General features: G+C 51.8%; 1 long non-coding RNA gene across 6 annotated transcripts in view; it reads left to right on the forward strand.

Moving 5' to 3' along the window:
• The window catches only part of LOC106841591 (uncharacterized), an 84118-nt gene that overhangs the window by 12302 nt on the left and 54264 nt on the right, over window positions 1-17552 (forward strand). The gene's annotated exons all lie outside the window — the stretch shown is intronic.

Consider the following 17552-nt stretch of genomic DNA (forward strand, 5'->3'; position numbering starts at 1 on the left):
AGCTTTTGGGGCCACCCCATACGTAAGCTTCCCTGGACCCTCAGAAGTCCCCGTGTCAGGAGTGCCCTGTCAGCCATAATCAGATCCTGTGGCAGTTGGTGGTGGAGCCCTGCTTCGCGGCCTGGTCCTCAGCAGCCCAAGGCGTGGGGGTGTGGCTGGATTCCACGTGCAGTAGCAGTGCGGGTTCAGAAGACAAGCTCCCGTGTGCCTCAGCCAGCATCCTCTCAGGGACAGGTGTGCCTCTTCCTGTCCCCCTCATCCCAATTCCTCCAGCAACAGGGAAGACCCAGCAGGAGTGAGGCTCAGCCTGGGCTCAGGAGACGCCCTGGGCCTGCTGATGTGCGGGTGGCCGCCAAAAACTGGTCAGAACTGTGGCCTCTGCCACACGCCAGGGCTCCTGCTGTGATGGATCGAGCCAGCTCAGCTACCCACAATCCTCCCTCAGAGTGACGTGGACATTGTTCAAGTGAAGCGCACCCCAACCTGCCTGGTGCCTTCCACACCTGACAGCCCCCAGACTCCCCAGGTCACTACTCATGGGCCAGCACCCCGAAGTCCAGATGACTAGGTTGAAAGAAGAGAGAAGGTCCAGTCTTCATCCTCACACCTTGCTCCAGCCCTGAGGAGGGGGCAATGCTGAAGGACTTTCTGCACAAACAAAAGATCTCAGCTTCTTGCAGACAGGGCGACTTCCGACATCGCACTCCTTCTTAAAGCCCAGAACCTGGGGCCTCAGATGACACACAGCCCTTCCTCACAGTGCTTGGGGACAGCCCAGGGCGCTCACCTGATCTGCACGAGTGATCTATAGATAAAAGGAGCAGACCAGGTGGGCAGGAGCTCCCAGAGCAGTGGCTGGAGGCTGAGGGCTTGCTTGCCACTCGCCGTTAGCTCACATAAGCTCTGAAAGCTTCTTGTTATAGCAAGTAGCCTCTCAATTTCCCATTCTGGAAGAAGGATCTGGACTGTTTTGGTAAGGTGAGCATTAGGAATGATGAGTGACTGGTTTTGATAACAGTATTAACACTAGGAGGATGCACACTGTTCGCCTCAAATGATAAGAAGCTCAGGGTCTCACTTTGAGTCAACCCTCACCACATTCCAGGTTAGAGGAAGAAAGGAGGCAGTGAGTGGTGGTTCAGCTACGTGACTTGTTCGTGGTCACACGCTAGTGAGTGCAGAGTCACAAGCAAAGGCCAGCTGCCTCGACTCTACCCAGAGCGCTCTCCCCTCAGGACTGCCTGCCTCCACCTGGACAAGGAAGTGGGTTTACCCCATAGGGGAATACACAGATCTTCAGGCTGCCAAGCCCCACCCTGTCCCTCAGTACCTGACTTTTCAGGCCCAACTGTATGCCCTGCCTCCGCCCACCCAGGGCCCCCTTTCTTTACCAGGGCCTTTAGCATCTCAGCGTGTGGCTTCTCCCTTTCAGGGTCCCTCTTCTGCCAGACCAGCTGTAGCACGTGCACAGGCCCCCACTTCTCCCTGGAAGGAGAATTTCATGCCGGGCACTCCAGGAACGGGAATAACAGGTCCAACTCCAGAGCAGAAGTCTCACAACCTCCCTGGGCCCTCAGGGCCACTGGCCTGGGCTGAGGTTTCTGCACACACCTCCCCGCGCCCCCTTCTGACACAGTTGTGGAAACCCCCAAAGGCTCTTTGTCCTCTCCCTCAGTCCTGAGGGGGAGCTCGGTGAACTCAACCTACCCAGCACCTGCTCTTCCCTTTGTCACCCTGAGCTTGCCCCAGGAAGGGACATGGCAATGCCATGGGAGGGAACAGTACACCAGTGCCCAGGCAGCTGCTCTGTTGACCCAGGGGGTAGTTTGCATCGCAAAGACCCCAGACATGGAGATTCTCCAGTCTTGGGGCTTCCTGTCCCACAGGGAACCTTTCCACATAGATGCATGCAACTATGCTTTTCTTAGAAAGGGTCCTCAAGCCAACCATGATGTTCTTAAGGTGTAACTTGCGTGATATAGGACCCAAAATAATTTAGACTGATTCTAGTAGGGTACCCCATGGTGTTACACAGGAAGTGTCCAGGCGCCAGCAGGGGGAATTATCTTTAGGTGGGACTCACAGCAGGAAGTGGCCCTCCCTCCCAGGAGGGTTTCATGGCAGAGGAGCAGCATAGGATGTAGGATCAGACAAAGCTAGAGCGCATCCTGCCTCCATCCTTCCAAGCCGTGTTGCTTTTGGCAAGTTGCAGACCTTCTTTGAACCTCAGTTTCCTCCCTGAAACTGGGCACGAATCTCGTCCATGCGATAGCGTTGTGATGAGTAAGAAAAGGCACTTGGGATGCTCACCGCAGACCTCGCCTCCAGCGCCTCCAGCGCTCACTTAGTGAAGGCCTGGGCAATGGAGACTGGTTAGCAGTGGACCGGGGCGTTTAAAGAGGGGACAGATGTTGCTTCAAAACTGAGCATCTCAATAGTTGAGCGATAAAACTGCCCACAGCCTAGTCATTTTACTTCTGGAAATCCATCCCAGGAAAACAACCTAGGATGCAGTCAAAATTCTGCGTGCAAATATGCTTTCACAGCGTAACTTGCAAAGTGGAGAATGGGAAATAGCCTAAATACCAAACAATAGGAGCATGGCTAAAAAAAACTATGGGAAATCTTCATTCTGGATGTTTAGACATTAAAGATCAGGCTTTCAAAGAATACTAATGACGAGGGAAAATGTCCACAAAAAGCATTAAGTGGGGCGCAGAATTGTGTCACCAGGACCCAGACTGAACCTAAGTTTGTCTAACGCTGGGGTTGGGGCCTGGGCAGGCTGGGGTGCATCCTGGTTGCAGGCAGCCATTTGACCACGATGCAGAGAGTGCCCTCTGGGGTGATGCGGAGAGGCACAGTGGACCTGGGACCGGGGCCCGCCTGGCAGGCTAGTGGGACAAGCCAGCAGGAATCTGATCACATGTCCTGGGAAAGAAGCCTGGCAGACTCTGTCCCGGGCTCCGTGCTCGGCGCCTTGACTGTGTTTGTTCATTCAATCCTACATTGCTTGGAGACTACTCTACCGAGGGGAAAAAACCCAGTTCAAACCAGCCTAAGCTTGAAAGGAGGCTGACTGGCTCCTCTAACCGAAAGGTTCAGCAGGAGATTTAGCTTCACACCCAGCTGGATGCAGGAGCTGGAAGGTGTCGCCAGTGCCCGGTCCTTTCGTGGATGTGCCCACGGATGAAGTCATTTGCCCGGGGTTGAGAAGTGAGTGCCTGCGCTGAACATGGAGCCAGGGTTTCCCGTTTCAAGTCCTGTCGCAGGCTCTCTGCATGGGGACCGAGCCTGTGATGCTGGCTGCAAATGAAACCTGTGTTTTAGACCTGGCTCCACATTTGCCTGAGATCACACAGTCAGCAAGTTTCTTGACCTTCCTGCCTCTCGGTTCTCTGGGGAAAATAGTCATTCTTCTCTCATAGGGTATTTGTGAGGATAAAATATAATTCTATAGAGCACATAATAAATGTTGGCTATGTGGTAGCTGTTACTATTAGTGATACCAGTAGGGCAGAACCCCAGATCTCAGAGCCTCCAAGGACGTGCACTGTGGCCCCAGGACGCCTCTGCTTCCTGCCTGCCATGCTCGGGCCTCTTTGCTCCTCTCTGTCAGCCAAGCCCCACTCATTATACTGGGCCTGACTCAGCTATCACCACCTCCAGGAAGCCCTCTTTGACTGTACCAGGCAGAGCTGGCTGCTTCTTTCCCGTGTTGGCACCTCCCTCGCCTCTCAGGAGGGTGGACATGGACATGTGGGTGGAAGGAGCCTGACATTACCCTCCTCAGATCTGGGTTGGAATCCTGGGCCCATCACTTACCAGTATGTGGTCTCAGGGCTGTTCTCAACCTGATCTGTTACCTGTGACATAGGGTTGACGATGACAAGCTCTCTCTCAAGGTGCCCTGAGGCCTGAATGAGATCACCCTCTGGAAGCCCTTCCCCCGGATCTCGCAGATGTTAGGTTCTCGGTAAATGGTAACTGCATACAAGGAAAACAGAAATCTCACAGTTACTTGGGACTGATGGATCAAAGCACCAAGTATGTCTGCTTTGGGCTGGAATCACGTCAGTGTGAGGGCTTAGCTCCCACACATTGGACCCTAGTTACGGCCACCTTTGATGAGCAAAAATGGGACATCAGATCAATTGCTATGAAGCATGTGGGTTGATTGAAACAATACGGTGGTTAGTGGGAGTGAATATATTCCCGGGGTCCTTGGTGCTGTTGGGGGGCTCAGAGGCCGTGCCTCCAATGATTTTTGTGTCTACTGGGGCTATGTTTAAACGGTGGTGGTGGCAGTGGGCTCCCCAGGCCCCGGGAATCTGGTTACGATGCTGTGTGCCCCAGCCCCAGTCTGTGGGGGTGAGGGTCCCCCAGAGCTCAGCCCAGGGCTGTGTGGTAACAAGGTGGGGAGGCCCCACCCCTGCACGGTGGGGTGAATGCTGCCCGGTCCCCCGCCTCTGAGCCTCCATCTCAGGGCGCTTGTGCTGACCTGCTTCTTTGCCCCCATTGTCTGGGTGGCCAGCCTCATAAGCTGAGTGTTGTCCTGAGGTTGTCCCGGGTCCATAAATGCCTTATAAAAATCGCTGGGGAACAAGAATTCTCTATGTTGGATCCTCCAGCCCAGGCCATTAAGTCCGTCCCAACACAGGGCTGGGGCCTGTGGGGGCCCGGCTTGCAGGCTCTGTGTAAGACCCTAATTAGGGATCCTGTGCCCCTGGCTCTGGCACTGTGGTCCCCTCGGGCCAGCCCTGCTGGGCTCTGCCCTCAGTCCTGGCAGACTCTCGGGCTCCTGGGGCTGGAGGCCAGAGGGCTCTGATTTATATTGTTTAATACCTTCTACCCATCTTTCCTGTTCAGTTCCCCTCCTGTCTCTAATTCCCATCCTCGGAAGTGACATTCTCCCACCAGCTTCTGCTTTTCTCTCTATTTTGCCAGTTTCCTTGGTCTCATCCTCAGCTTGAAACCCTAATTCCTAATTCCTTGAGGAGGGGCTTTACCATGACATAGGGTGACCTGGGGAGCTTGGCAGGTGGGGCTGGACCTCTGATGCTCAGGACAGGTGTTTGCCGGGTGGGAGTGTCCAAGGGGGCTGGAGAGGACAGGAAGCAGCCTGGGCGGGGGTTGGGCAGGGAAGGGGGTGCTGAGTCTTCCTTCTTTCAGGGTTGGACCCAGACGTGGAGGGGAGGATGGTAGGTGTGGAGGAAAGAGTCCAGACCCTGTTGCTAAGGTTTGGAGTCCAGAGCTGACCCTCTGCTTTCTGGCTGTGTGACCATGGCCATGTGCCTACCCTCTCTGAGTCTGTTTCCTTATCTTGAATTGGGCGGAATATCAAAAATCTCTTCTGCTTGCCTCACAGGGCTGTTCTAAGGGCCAGCTGTGATGAGGGGTAGGGGCAGGTCTGGCTTCATGGCGTGTGACCTGTGCAGGCATGCAGGACCCCAACTCAGAGGACCTCATGCTTGGTTTAATGCTCTCCTGTTGCTGTCTTGAAATTCTTAGTCGTTTGGAACAAGGGCCTGCATTTTCATTTTGCACTGGGCCCTGCAAATTATGTCGCCACTCCTGGCTAAGAGAATGCTTTACAGACTGCAGGGTGCTCTCCAGTTGGAAGGCCAGGGTGGCTGGAGCCAAGTGAGCAAGAGAGATGGTAGTCAGAGATCGGAGCTAGCAGTAATGCTGTGGTGTGTATGGGGGGTGGCTGAGGACAGCATAGGGCCCTGGGGGCCCTTGTAAGAGGTTTGGCCCTACTCACAGAGAAAGAGGAAGGCAAAGGAAGGTTCGATGAGAAGAGTGATGTTGCCTGACCTAAAGTATAGAAAGATCAACTTAGCTGCTGTGTTGGGAAGAGACTCCAAGGGTAGAAGCAGGAAGACGAGTCAGGCGGAACCTGGGGAAAGATGCTGGAGACGGAGACTCGGCTGGGAGCTGTGGGGGTGGAGGAGGGGTGGCATCAGCATATATTCTCAAGGCCGAGCTGACAGGACCTGTAAGGGACTAGCTGTCAGCCAGGGGTCTGGCTGGAGGACCAGAAGGATGGAGCCGTTATCCGCTGGGAAAGGCGCTGGGGGAGCATGTCTCGGGGGAGATTGCGAGTTTAATTTCGGCAGGCTGGGTGTGAAATGTCCTGGTAGAAAAGTCTCTAAAGAGAGCCGCTGACAGTTCTTCTCCTTCCATACCCCCTGCCACTCAGCCGTTTTTCCTCCCCCTCATCCCTGGTCCTTGAATTAGGGCTGGTCTTGTAACTTGCTTTGATCAGTAGGGTGTGGGGAAAGGATGCCATGTCGGTTCCGGGACTCACCTGGAAGAGGCCTTACGGCTTCTTCTTTTGCTGTCTTGGAACCCAGCTGCAATATAGTAAGGAAGCCGAGAGAGACCACTGGAGGGCAGGCCCATGGAGGACAGCTGAGGCCAACGAGCAGATCAACTAACCGCCAGGCATGTGAGGAAAGCCTTCTCCCACGGTCCAGCCTCGGCTGAGGTCCAGGAGGAATGCAGCTGTGGGAGGGACTCCAGCCGACATCACAGGGAGTGGAAGAGCCGCCCCGAGGAGCCCTGCCCCAACCCCTGCCCAGCAGCATCCTGAGAAACAACCTGTTGTTCTTTTGGGCCACTAGGTTTTGGGGTGTTTGTTATGCAGCAGTGATAACTGACACAGATGTCTGTTAGACGTCCAAGTGGAAATGTGTTCAGGAGGCAGCTGGATATGTGAGCCTGAAGTTCAGGAGAGAGATCCAGTCTGGAATGTCAGTTTCAGAACTTTTGCCATACAGATGAAATTAAAATCTTGAAACTGGATGAGATTAACAAGATTCAGTGTGGAGAGAGAAGAAAAGAGACCAAGGACCAAGCCCCAGTGGCCTTGGGGTCTTTGAGTGGGAGACGAGGAGGGGCCAGCCCAGGGGAGAGAAAGGGAGAGCCGCTGGACACGCACGTGCTGGCCTCTCCAGGCCAGGCTGACCAGCACCCAGCACCTCGACCTCCCTCCCACTCTCTTCGCTGGTGATGTTCATTCTAACATGACTTCTCCTTTCTGGTGTCTCATGTGAACACAAACTCATTCAGCTGAGAATGCCAACTGTCCTTCTGGGCCTCATCCATTCCTGCCTTCTCTGGGTTGGGGTCCCAGCGAGCATTCTCTCTCATCCTCCTCCATCTCAGCCCAGGGCTTGCTGAGGACTCTGCATCCTGAGCCCCAGGCAGAGTTCTTGTCCTCTGTTGGCCCCACTGTGGTGGGGGGAGGCAGGTCCCTCCGAGGAGCTGACCCGTTCAGCTGTGCCCTAGCTGGGAATACCGTGTCTCCCCTCTCTCCAGCAGGAGCTGCCAGGCCCCCAAAGCAGGTAGGAACCCGCTTCCCTTGTCTAAACACACCCTCCTACAGCAGGCTCAGTGGCACAGAGCTGGGCATGGGATACACTGGTAATTGAGCCCAGAGCTTTGGCCTAGTGTTCGTGGAAGCAGGTGATGCAGGATTGCAGCGTCATGGGGAGAGCGTCCTGGCAGAGGGACAGCCTAGGAGAAGGCCCCGAGGTCAGAGAGAGAAGAAGGAGGTTTAGAAGAGAAGATGGGTGGTGGGGTCCACAAGGTCTCTCCCTCTGCCCTCCTTCCATCAAGCCCTTCCTTCTCCCCTAGATTCCACAGGCAGTTCCTTGGCACCTCTGCTGTGGGAGGCGCACCAGTCCTGTCCAAAGGCCCTCACTGCTCAGACTGTCACCCCCAAAAAGGTAATAATTGCCGACAAGGCAAACGAACATCATCCCCCGACCGTGCCCCTTCCACAAGCTTCTGGCCTTTCGCTGCTGCTGCCGCCGCTGGGGGTATGTGTTCACCCCCCGAGTCCAAGCAGCCTTGGGAATCCCTGAAATGCAGGACGGGCATTTCTGTTCTCTTATTTTACGATCATCTGAGCTGAAATCTAATTAACAAGAAATAACGCTCAGCAGTCATTCAGACAGCAGCTGAGACTGTGGCTGTCATCTGGGCCATCCTTCCAGGACTCCAGGGCTAGGACCCCAGAGGCCTTTGGGGCCCACCCTCAGTGTGTGCTGGGCTTCCTGGGGGCTTTGCTGAGAGGTGATGTGGGCAGGGTGTGGAACACCCGACCTCCCCAGTCGGCCCTCACCAGATACAGAATCTGCCAGCACCTTGACCTTGGACTTCCCAGGCTCCAGAACCGTGAGAAATAAATGTCTGTTGTTTATGAGCCACCTAGTCAGTGGCATTCTGTTATAGCAGCCAGAATGGGCTAGGACAACTTAAAACACACTCACACACACGCACACTCCCCTTTTCCATTCCTGAGCGATGGGCCCTACGACTCTTTGTCCCGTGAATACTCTGTGCTGAGCGCCCTTCTCCGTGTCTCCTGGTGGCCTGGCAGGCACATCTATGGGACACATCTGCAAAAGCCACACCCCTGTGTCCCATGGTGGTGCACACACTTAGCAGGTACTCCTGCCTGGCTGGCTGCTGTCCTGCAGCCGTCTGTCCTCCTAGCCGAGTCGGAGACAAGCTCCTTCTGCAAGCTCACAGCTGCCCTTCCTTTTGCCTGACCTCCGATTTTCTGCAGATCAGATGCCTGGGAGGCAGTGTCTGGTTCTGGTTTGGTCTCTGGCGATGGGAAGTAGAGATCTCCTCACGTCCTCCTCAGCCGGCAGGTGCTCTCCGCGTTAATTGCCTGTTCACACCTTTGCTCATTTTCCGGAGGGGCTGACCCTCTTTCACATGCTGATTTGTAGGCGTTAGTTGTATAATTTGCATACTTGATTCCTTCTCAGTTTCAGACATTGAAGACAAGCTTCCCGTCTGTCACTCAGCTGTTCAATTTGTCTGTGGTATTACTTACCACATAGAAAACTTTCATTTTGATGAAGTCCAATCTGTCGTTTTTCTTCTCATAGTTTGTTCTTTTGCATCTTGTTAAGCCACTCTTCCCGACTTTGAGCCTATAAAGCTTTTTCACTTTTCTTTTATTAGCTTTATAATTTAATTTACATATTTTAGTCCTTAAACTGTTTGGAATATGTGTCTGTATATTATATTATCACGTGATATTATATACATATATACTATTTTCATTTTTATGTTCTTGTCTTTATTTGCAATATGAAGACTTTCTAAATACCGCTGACAGCTGCATCTAAAGAACGTTAGTGTTATTTTCTTTCTTCATAACCTGTACTGAGAATCTAAAATCTCTCTCTGTGTCTGAAGGAAGTCAATATCCAGAGCAAATATTTTTCTTTCTACTTCCTTTTGTTTCTTACTTTCCTGATGCTGTCTTGTTGGCATCGAGCGGCAATTGTTTGTCCCGGGTAGTTCTCCTTGGCGTTTTGAGAAGCCGCCGGCTCCAGGAGGCTACCCTCCCTCTGAAGCAGCCGGTTACTTGCTTGCTCAACTAACTCAGTGTAAGGATTTCAAGAACCTGCTTTTCGTTTAGAATCTGCTTCTTTCCACCACTCTCCCACGCAGGGGAAGTTTGGTTACATAAGCGCTCAATGTGCACTAAACACTGAAAAATATCACGACTGTATGTTGGAATTATCAGACAGGCTGCAATACCCAGACTAAAGGTTGTTAAATGGGCAACCTGATGTTTAGGGGGTAAATGTGGCCCCGAATCAAGCTGTGGACGGGACACTGGGCCGGGGGCTCTCCATTTGGAGTATAGTCTGTACACCGTAGGAGCCAAGATCTTCGCACAGCAAGCTAACAGCTAAGGCATCATTTCCTCAATAATTCATCTTTTCCTCTCTGATTTTTGATGCCACTTCCATCATTTTGGTATGGTTCTGGAATTGCTATCCTGTTTCTTTGATCCTCTCATCTCTTCCTTTGCCAATACCACTTCTTTGATCTTTTAGCCGTTCATGAATCTTTATTTTTCCTATGAATTTTTGAGTCAATTTGTAAAGTTCCTGAAAATACATTGCTGTGATTTGATTGGATTGTCTTTAACTTACAGATGAGCTTGAGGAAAACTGGCGTTGGCAATGTTCAGTAGTGCCACCTGAGAGTAGGGCACAGCGCTCCATTTTCTCACATGTTGTTTTGTGCCTTTAGTAGATTCGAGATCGTCTCTATAGAGATCCTGTGCATCCTCGCTTAGGCTGACTCCTAGATGCTTTCTATTTGTGTTGCTATGATAAATGCTATTGTAGTTTTGGCTACATTTTTCCAGTGAGTTTTGCTGGAACGGAGGGACGCTATGCCTTCTCGTGCGTTGATTATGTGTCTGGGACCAACTGGACTCTGATTCGTTCTAATAGTCTGTCTGTCGGTTCTGTCGGGTTTTTACTTTCATGGCTATTGATTTATTCAATTTTTCTATTTTCTCTTGAGCCAGTTTTGGCACTGTGTTTTTCTCCCCCCCAGAAATGTATCTATTTAACCTATTTTTAAGTGTCAGCTTGTGGTTGTGAATAATATCCCTTAAATATTTAATCTAAAAATATTTGTTATATCTGAGTTGTTCCCTGTTTTCATTTTATATATTTGTATTTGATTTGTATTTTGATAGTGTGTCTGTTTTGTTCTCAACTTTTTTCTCTTTTTTGTTCTCAATTTTGTTGTCTTTCTTACTGCCTTGGGTTGACTTGTTGTTCTTTGTCCGGCCCCTTGAGCTAAACTAATTTCTTTTCATTTTTTCTTGTTGGTAATTGATATATTAAAGGCTTTGAATTTTGCTCTAAGGATGACTTCAGCCACTATCCATGAATTTTTACTGTAGATGTTCATCGTGATTCAGCTTTTTTTGGTAACTTTAGCTACTCAGTATTCAGTATTCTGAATGATTATCATTTTCCCTCTCCTTGTTAACTCTCATTTTTAAAGTGGTGGGTCTTTTAAACTTTCAGCCTTTTAAAAAGTTATCCGTGGGATCAGCCCGGTGGCGCAGCGGTTAAGTTCGCATGTTCCGCTTCGGTGGCCCAGGGTTCGCCGGTTTGAATCCTGGGTATGGACATGGCACTGTGTGGCATGCCATGCTGTGGTAGGATCCCACATATAAAGTAGAGGAAGATGGGCATCGGTGTTAGCTCAGGGCCAGTCTTCCTCAGAAAAAAGAGGAGGATTGGCAGTAGTTAGCTCAGAGCTAATCTTCCTCAAAAAAAAAAGTTATCCTTGGCTTGAAAACGACGTGCTAGAAGGTATAGCCAACCCAGAGTGGGAGAGGCAGTGGGAGGCAGAGTGGTGCCGGCATCATGAGACCCCCGAGGCCTGACGGTCAAGGCTCCTCTCCCCATGTTCCCGTCTGTGGAGGGTTTTCTATCTCTTGCAGCAGAACAACTGCACAGTCTGGGGTTGGGGGAAGGCTGTTGCACGGTGAGTCTGCATGTGCTTGGACCAGCGGCTGGGCCCAGGGCAGCCCACCAGGTCAGGGCAGGGCCAGGCTGGGCAGAGCCTTCAGGGAGACGGGTGGAGCAGAATGCAGCTCACGCAGGACAGGTGGCAGAGTTCTTCCACGTGTGGGCAGGAGGGCGGAGGGCCATAACCTCCAGAGTGAAGCTCACCCAAGGAGAACTTATATATTGGTAACAATAATAATAACAACAATGACAATAGCAGCTAAAGCCTCTTTGTGAGGCTACTTCTGTGCCAACCTCTGTTCTAAGGTCTTTACAAGTATTACCTCATTTCATCTCCACAACAATTCACACCACAGGTGATGCTATAAGTTTTCTAATTATTTGGCCTTGAAAGACAAGGTAATGATGCTCCTGGCCCTCAATATGCTGCATGCTGTTTAGGAATCCAGCTTGTATCAGAAAGCCTAACCCCAACTGGCTTCAGCAAAACATATTTTCAGGCAGATTCTCTCCTCATGGGCATAGAATGGCTGCCAAAGCTCCTGGGGTTATGTTCTTCCTTATTTGTGTCCAGTGGGAAAGGTTAAGTCTCTTCTTATTGCTTTCTTATGGAAGAAGGGGCCTCATTGATTTTGCCTGGCTTGGGTGCCCATTCCTGAGCCAATTATTGAGGCCAGGGAAAACAGAATTTGCCGATTGGCTTAAGAAAATCAGGGGCTGGCCGTGTGATTGAGTGGTTAAGTTCTCACCCTTCGCTTTAGTGGGCTGGGGTTTGCCAGTTTGCATCCTGGGGTTGGACCTACACACTGCTCATCAAGCCAGGCCATGGTGGTGTCTCACATAGAGGAACCAGAATGACTCACAACTAGGATATACATCTATGTACTAGGGCTTTGGGGATGAAAAAAAAAGAGAAAATAAGATTGGCAGCAGATGTTAGCTCTGGGCCAATCTTCCTCACCAAAAAAAAAAAAAAAAAAAAGGAAAATCCGCCCCACCCCTGGATCAGGAAAGCAGGGAGGCATCCTCGGTGAGCAGGTCTGTCTGGGCCTGGCTGATTAATGTCCATGCTAAGAGCATGTGGTCAGCAGCACTTTGGTTTACACACTTTTCCAGGTGTAGGGGTTTAGTTTTGAGTTGGGGCATTTCTTTGTTTGGTTTGCTTATAGCCCTGGCTTTTGCGTCTTTCTTCTTTAAGCTGCACAACTTTGTAAAAGGTGTCTTTATGAACCTTGCCTAAATCACCCAATTTCATGGGCCAGCAGTCTCCCACCAGGTCCCTGACTAACACAGGGGTGGCACGTGGGGTCCTGACAGCAGTGGGCACCTAGGCCCCATGCCAGCAGTGTCCTGAGAGGTGGCAGGGCCTTGAGGGGTGACCAACCAGTACCCCTGGTCACCAGGTGCTCTGGCAAAGATGCCCCCTACTCTGCCCCACTCAGTGTGGGGACAGGAGAGCTCCCTGGCCCTGAGGATGCCAGGGTGGACTCAGAACTCACAGAGAGTTCTACTCTGCATGATCTCCCCAGGCCTTTGCAGGACCCTTAGGGGATGGAGATAGGGTTGGCAGATAAAGTATAGGACACCCAGTTCAATTTGAATTTCAGATAAACAATGAATAATGTTTTAGTATAAGTATATCCCAAATATTGCATGGGGTATACTTATGGTAAAAATTATTCGTTATTCATCTGGGCATCCTGTATTTTTATTTGTTAAATCTAGCTACCCTAGTCAGAGAGGGAGCCCTAATAATGACAGGGTGAATTTGACATTAGCCCTGAGGTGGGGAGCCTGGGGTCAGATTTAATTTGCTTTTGAAAAATACACAGTACCATTTCTTGGTGCCTTCGCCCATGCTGAACCCAGCAGAGCAGAGCCGCCTGGCAGACGCTGGATGTGGGGATGGTGCCTGGTCTGTGCAGGTCCCCCTGCCTCCCCACCCAGGGTTCCTTGAGGAATCTCAGGGCCTGAATCCCAGGATCCCCGTGCAGAGGGCTCCAACAAGTCACGCCTGCATTTCACACCAGCAAGTCAAGCTGTCTATTCCTCTGTGATGTTTCCTCTTACTGTCAGTAGAACATTTTTTCTCCCTGATTTCTGAAGTAATTCGTGTTCATTATTGAAAACTGGAAAATACAGAGAAAGATAAAAAAGAAATGACAAACCTCGTTCATTACCGCACCGTTCCGAGACAACTGCCATCGGCATTTGTGCCTGTCCTCACATTCACGGCAGATTTCCGCACATTTACACAAGCGTGTGTTATATTTTGAAGCTCAGGCTTCGAACCCAGTCTACACACTGTGCCTTTCCCTTAATAATAGGAGGGGAATACTTGCCCATCATCGTTAAACGTTCTCCCAATCATTAAGTTTATGGCTCCATCGTATTCCATCTTATTAATGGGCCACGATAGGTCAATTATTTTGACTTCCTTGGTCAAACAGAAGGTTTGAGCGGAATCAGTTAGTTAATTAATTCATCCAGCACACACTCATTGAACACCTACGGTGTGTGAACGGAGGAACTTGAAGTCCCATGGTGCCAGTTGCTCTCTTCACTGTCTTGCCTTGGGCAGCTGCTCTCACGGTCCTGAGGTGATGTGGGCCTGGGTTATCAGGATGACAGGCCCCCCAAGCCCTGGAGGTTGTTTCAAAAACGGCTTAGCCTTTTCAACTCTACCCCAAATAGTCGTTGCCAATAATGAGATGAGCCTCATTCTTCTATGTTTTTAGAAAGCCGTAAAAACTTTGCCATAAAAAAATTAATAAAAAGCAACACGATGATTCATCCACCATCAGAGTTTAAACTTCTGACTTTTAGCCCACAGCTGCCTCCCTTGAGGAAATAAAATATGCTTCTCATTAGCGGAGCTTTTACAGAGAAAGCTGAGCGCTGGGCTTTTCCAGATAAGGGGAGAGCGGGAGATGAGGCTGTTCAGAGCGCAGCGGCGGGCCGGCCGTGTGCCCCGGCTGCTGAGGCGCAAGGGCCTGGCCCAGGAGGGGCCAGGGCACAGAACACCCGTCCTGCCCACCGACCACCTTCTCGTCCATCTTGCAGACCTGACGGGGCCATGTTAACTCCATGAAATGCGTGAAAATGCTCCGCTTCTGGGGAACGTGTTCTTTCCTCCAGCTTTGCCCCCTCTGCCTGGAAGCACTGTGGTCCACGGGCTGGGACCTGGGCTCTGGGTTTGAACCCAGCTCCATCTATACTTGTGGGGGCCTGGGTACATCTGAGCCTCAGTTCCTGCATCTGAGAAATGGGCATAAGAACAGCTTCCCCAGAGGACCTTGGAGAGAACTAGAGGACGTGGAGGTGCCCTGAGGTCCTCATTCCTTCACCCCTCCTTTCTCCCTCCTCCACTGTAGGACAGAGTTTCTTCCAGCAAGTCCTTCCTCTTCCAGCCTCTGATCCCTGGCCCTCTGACTTGGTTTGAACTCCCTCTCCCTTCTCTGCCCCGCCTCCTGGGAATAGATCCTGAGGCCAGGAATGGAGGGAGGGCGAGCGTTTGGGAGGTGATCCCAAAACACCGGGTGTGGAGACGTGAGCCAGGGAAGGAAGTTGCTGTGGGGGCTCTGGGAGACTCGGCCTGAGATAGCCCACCTGAGGCGCAAGGTTGCTGGGGGCTTCACATGTCAACCCCTGTCAGTCATTGTTGAGCACTGCCCCCAGGGACTCCCAATTCCCGTGCTTCTCTGGGCTTGCAGTGCCTGTGGCCAGAGCAGCCCCATGCCCCCAGGCACCCTCAGCGGTCTGCATGCAATGTTGGGGCGTGCGTGGGTATCCCTTTTAGGGGCGCAGGGGTGGCTCCAGTCTTTGGTTTAGTAGCACAGCTAAGAAGGAGCCTGGAACAACAGCAGGGGCCCCAGCAGCTAGGTGGGAGGAGACTCAGGGTCCGAGGGCTGCTCTCTCCCGCAGCGGGGGGTTAGATTGGCTTCCCCTGTTCTCAGCTCTTCTTTGATGATTCGCCTGTCTCGGGGGAGCTCCAGAGCATAGAAAAGGATGTCCTTTTTCCCTCCTGGGGCTGGAGTGTCAGCAGCAGCGGGTGAGAGCTGGGTGGGCCCGTGGCTGACCTGGTTTCCCCAGGCTGCGCGGAGCCTGCAGAGGCCTGAGACCACATGCTGTGGGTACAGTGGGGCGATGGGGCACTCCTGCTTGGGGTCACCTTGATGCTGAGTCTCACCCTGCGTGCGGCCTGTGGCCTCCTCTGCTCCCTCCGCTCTGCCTCAGCAGGTCTCTGGCTGCGACCACAGGAGCTTTAGGAGCGGGCATATGGTTTGAAGCCCACAGGAATCGTACCCTGTAGTCTGGGGTGTTGGGAGGGCCTCCCTCCTGCATCCCTAAACCCACGTGTGTGGTCAGGGGGTGCCTGCGCAGGACAGGGAGGCCGCAGGCAGCTGTGAGGCCTGGGGGGTGCTTTACCTGCCTCTGAGGGTAACCCAGACTGGATGTGGCCTCAGCTGGCCAGTGCTATCCCCACAGCCCAGGCTCAGGCCCGAAGGACTAACTGTGGTCACCCGAGTGATGGGTGTTATGCCGGGAATCTTGAGTTCCGGATCCCCTGAACCCAGGGCCCAACAGCCGCCTGTCTCGGGGGCGGGGTGGGGGTGGGGGTGGGGGGGGGAAGCTTGGTGAGGGAGGGCAATCAAGGGCCCACAGGGAGGGAGCTGGCAGGGGAACACTCTGAGGACACCGCCTGGGACTAGGACTGCCCTGGAGATGGACAAGCCCACGAGGTAGCCTCGTGAGAGGAGAAGCAGAACAGAAGGGCTGGCTGTTTCCCAAACATCCCTGGCCTGGCCAGGTCAGGGGCAGGGAAGCCTCTAGAAGTTAGAGATCCTTGCCCAGAACAGGCACCTCAGACCTCAGGTCAAACCAGGAAGGCAGCTGTAATCTTCTCTTAGGTCCAGTGATCTCCTCCAGGTCATGCCTACCTATAGACTCATCTTGGCTGTTCAAGTGCATTTTAACAATCTCCTGGCCTCCTGATTTGGTTGGAAAAGACACTCTGGGTGTCCTAATGCTAATAATATTATCAATTCTGAAATAATAAATACGTAATAATGATGATGATAAGAAGTCTTTCATTTACACGACCTTTAACCATTTGCAGAATTCTTTCTCATGAATTCTCATTTAATCCTCATAAAACCTTAGGAAGTTCGTGTTCTTTTCTCCATTTTTATAAATGCAGAAACTGAGGCTCAGAGAGGTTAAGTAATTTGCTTAAGGTCACAGAGCATGAAAATGGCAGAGCTCGTGCCGCCCCGCTGGCATGTTTGTGCCTCCCCTTGGAGGGTGTGTGCATGTGTGTGTGTGTGTATGCGTGTGTGTGTGTGAGTGTGTGTGTGACCACTGCAGCTAACTGCTCCAGTTCATCCTGGATTTTCTGAGGCTCCAGAGGGGTCCTCTCCCAGCCAGGCCCCAGGTTCCCCGGACACTTTCTGGTCAAAGTGGCACCAGGAAGATGGCTGCCAGAGAAGGGCACCAAAGACCCCACTGTTTGACATGGAGACTTGCCTGGGCTAAGGGACCAACTCTAACGACAAGATAGGAAGATCTGAGCTGTCTGGGAAATGTGAGCAGACAAGTGTCCAATGACTCATTGGCTTTGGGGCCAGATCCAGACTGAAGCCCAATGCATTGATTACTGGCAGTGAGCGTGGGCAAGCGTCTTCCCCTTGCTAGGCCTCCGTTTTCTCATCTATAAAATGGAGACATGTCTCTGGGAGGGAGGTGGTAAGGATTCCCTGAGGTAACAAAAATGACAGTATTTGCTAATGAGAAGAACTGCCTGCAGGAAGGTGTTGTCATCATTATAAGCGTTTGACCTTATGAACTTCTCATTGAAGATAAGAACTTTGAGGTGGTTCTACCCACCGGGGGAAGACAGATGGAGAAATAACCAAAGGCTGCAGATCAAGAAAATGCTGACCAACCCGTGTTAAATAGGAAGGAAAGTTATCACCCATCTTACATACTGAGACGTCCTAAAGCAGGATAGGCTCCTGGATTGGTCAGTTCAGAATCTCAGGAGTGTCATTAAGGACCTGAGTTATTTCCATGCCTCTACTTTGCCATCCTCAAAGGTCAGCTTTGTCTTCAGGCTGGTGCCTCTCATGTTCACAAGACGGCTGCTACAGCTCCAGGCATCACAGCTAGACATGACAATGTCTAGAGGAAGAACGAAGCTGTCTTTTCCCATACCTTTCTTGGCAGTGCCTTTCCCAG

This window comes from Equus asinus, chromosome 2, assembly GCF_041296235.1.
Source record: "Equus asinus isolate D_3611 breed Donkey chromosome 2, EquAss-T2T_v2, whole genome shotgun sequence".
Taxonomy (NCBI): domain Eukaryota; kingdom Metazoa; phylum Chordata; class Mammalia; order Perissodactyla; family Equidae; genus Equus; species Equus asinus.